We start from the raw sequence: 3,885 nt of genomic DNA, 5'->3' as shown, positions 1-3,885 counted from the left end.
ACATGTTCTTAAGTGTCAATATCTTTCGATTTGAATTGACACGTAGTGAAATGAGGCAACAACACATACCCACTAAGTGAAGTACTCTTGAACTAAATGGACATAAGTTGTGCCCCCACAACACATACCATATCCTTGATTTTATACAAACTCCGCGATCCAACAAAGTGTTTTTATGGTCATGCACACACACCTTGGGTCTTATGAGTGCTCTAGAAAGACAACCCATGTCTTTCATAAAAGGCGACCACACCTTTACACTCACGTAGGTGATTCCATCAAGTTTATCTCAAATAGACCACCTTAAGGCTATAGAATCATTAAGAGGAAAATAAGTTGAACCTTATAAAACACTGCCTCACGCCATAGGGATAGAAAATGCGGTGTATATTGAGGCCTAATGCGTCCACTATACTACCTCAATCAATGGGCTTTAGCCCTATCCCCTCGATGTTTCAAGGATTATTTTCCTTGCCAAGCCCTTGGTCATAGGATCCGCCAAATTTCTTTCGGACCTTACATATTCCAAGGAAATAACACACAATTTCAACAACTTTTTTACTGCACTGATGCAAATATGTCTCTTTTTTCCATTGTACACACTAGTTTTGGCAATTCCAATGGCTACATGTGAGTCACAATGAACAGAGACTGATAAAGCTTGTCTTTCCCACAATGGCACATCCGCCAAAAAATTTCTCAGTCACTGAGCTTCCTGCCTTGCCAACTCAAGAGCAATGAATTCTGATTCCGTGGTAGAACGTGCTATACATGTCTGCTTGGAAGATTTTCACGAATTAGGACATGCACCCAAATAAACACATAGCCACGGGTGGAGCTAACTTCATCATTGTTAGTTACCCAGTTTTCATCACAAAAGCTTTCTAAAACAGCAGGAAATTTGTTAAAATGCAAACACCAATTCATAGTACCTCTCAAATACCTTAGCAAGCGATGAAGAGCATTTCAGTGTTCACTACGGAGATTATGAGTATATCTACTCAATCTACTAACAACATAAGGTATATCAGACCGAGTATAGTTCATGCAAAACATTACACTCTCAATTATTTTAGCATATTGAATTTGAGAAACACTAGACTATTTATTCTTTCTCAAGTGTATGCTAGAATCATAAGGAGTTCTCACTGAAATTACATCAAAACAATCAAACGTTTTCAACATCTTTTCAATGTAATGAGACTAGCACAAAGAGAAATCATTAGCAGTTCTTTTGATTTTAACTCCAAAAATCACATCTGCTTCACCAAAGTTTTTCTTTTCAAATTTAAAAGACAAATAGTTCTTGGTCTCATTAAAAACATTCACATTAGGATCAAAGATTAACATGTCATATATATATAAATATATAATCACACAATCTGAACCTATCATCTTAGAATAAACACAGGTATCAGATGAATTTACAACAAAGTCATCATCCATTAATGTGATATTAAATTTTTCATACAATGCTTAGGTGCTTGTTTTAGTCGATACAAGGACTTTCTCAATTTGTATACTTTATCCTCTTGTCCTGGAACCACAAAACTCTGGTTGAGTCATATAGATCTCTTCCTCTAAATCACTATTTTGAAATGTTGTTTTGACATCCATTTGATGTACCACTAAATCATGAATAACGGCTAAAGAATTAAGAGTCCTAATGGTCGCTATTTTAGTCATAGGAGAATAAGTAGCAAAGTAATAAACACCTTTCTTTTGGTTAAAACCCCTAATCACAAGTCTAGCCTTATATTTATCAATTGTACCATCAGGTCTCAATTTCTTCTTAAATAACCACTTGCTACTTATGGGTTTACAACCTTTAGGCAAATCATAAAAGTCCCAAGTGTGATTAGAAACTATAGAGTCCAATTCACTTTTAATAACCTCTTTCCAAAATATAACATCTATTGTTCTCATTGCTTCATCATAAGTCTTAAGGTCTTCTTCTATTAAATAGATAGACACTAATTCATCATTTAAAACATTAATATCAAAATTTTCAGTTAAAATCAGGACCAAAATTAGTCTCAACTCTACGTCTTTTACTCCTTCTAAGTTCATTTTCATTCTCATTAGAAATAACATTTGAAGAAAGCACAACATGAGAATTAACTGACATAGATGTAGAAGCATTGCTTTGCACATCACGATACATTAATTTTTAAAGGAAAAATATGCTCAAAAAATATTGCATCTCTAGGTTCACAAATAGAGTGATCACTTAGAGACATAAATCAATATGCATCACTATTTTGAGTATAACCAATAAAGACAGTATCAGAAGTCTTAAAACCAACATTTACACGTTTAAAATCAGGTAGATCAACCTTATCCAAACACTCTCACAGTCACGCCCCGAGCCAACACCCTGGGTGGGACTGGCACTCGAGAACCATTGTTGGCCCAAGCAAACCCCTGCCTGGCTTACTTACTCAGTGAAAGACTTAAACTCGACAAAAATAAGTTTATATAATAAACTAGAATGTTATAAAAGAACGTTCAACTGGCCATTAAGGCAAACTCAAGTCTCAACATGAAATAATGGCAATGAAAAGACTAAAGCACTAACATCTGACTGTCTATGAAGCCTCTAAAACAACTGAGATGGATGTCGAGACAAGGCCCCCGATCATCCTAACAAATGAAATACTGAAAAGAACTAAAAGCAATAAAGGAGTCTAACGGAATGCAAGGAGGCTCACCACTGACTCTGAAGTGCTCAACTAGATCGGTACGTCGGATGCTTATCCTAGTTACCTATGTCTGCATCATAAGACGATGCAGGCCAACTGGCATCAATACATTGAATGTACGAGTATGCAAGTTGGAATGCTAAAACAACATAGGCTTGAAAGACAATCTGAAGAACTTATCTGGCTCAACTTAACTCAACATAACTGGACTCATTTCAATATAGAGCAATTTAAAAACAAGTGCAAAATAAGAAAAAGTTGTTTAGAAATATGATGTCAACTTTGTGTATTTAGAAATACAATAACAACTCTGTATGTATGCAAAGATACAATATGAACTCTATTTGTATATGAAAAATACAAATATATCTGATGTATATAAAGATACAGAATAATGTTGTGGAAGTTCTCAGATCGATAACCATCACATAAGAGCTATTGTGATGATACAACTATCTCCCTTACGCTGCCAGCCATCCTATACCCTGCCAAAGGTATAGGACATAAATTTCTAAGTGGATCCACTAGNTCTGCATCATAAGACGATGCAGGCCAACTGGCATCAATACATTGAATGTACGAGTATGCAAGTTGGAATGCTAAAACAACATAGGCTTGAAAGACAATCTGAAGAACTTATCTGGCTCAACTTAACTCAACATAACTGGACTCATTTCAATATAGAGCAATTTAAAAGCAAGTGCAAAATAAGGAAAAGTTGTTTAAAAATATGATGTCAACTTTGTGTATTTAGAAATACAATAACAACTCTGTATGTATGCAAAGATACAATATGAACTCTACTTATATATGAAAAATACAAATATATCTGATGTATATAAAGATACAAAATAATGTTGTGGAAGTTTCTCAGATCGATAACCATCACATAAGAGCTATTGTGATGATACAACGATCTCCCTCACGCTGCCAGCCATCCTATACCCTGCCAAAGGTATAGGACATAAATTACTAAGTGGATCCACTAGTCTATGCGAAAATGATTCATCTAAAACGTATGACCTTTTTCTACCCATGATGGCTGCATAGGGGGTTGTGGGTTCTCTGAATGCTCCCCCATATTAGTGTTCAATACTACTCCCAAAATATGATACTAGCTTTTTATGTTTAAAAGCATACTTCTTCTGTGGTTTGAGATTAGTGCTCAAAAGCTTAGCTCAAA

Source organism: Solanum stenotomum, chromosome 8 (assembly GCF_019186545.1).
Source record: "Solanum stenotomum isolate F172 chromosome 8, ASM1918654v1, whole genome shotgun sequence".
In the NCBI taxonomy this organism is placed as follows: Eukaryota; Viridiplantae; Streptophyta; class Magnoliopsida; order Solanales; family Solanaceae; genus Solanum; species Solanum stenotomum.
Note: the sequence above shows the minus strand (reverse complement) of the source record.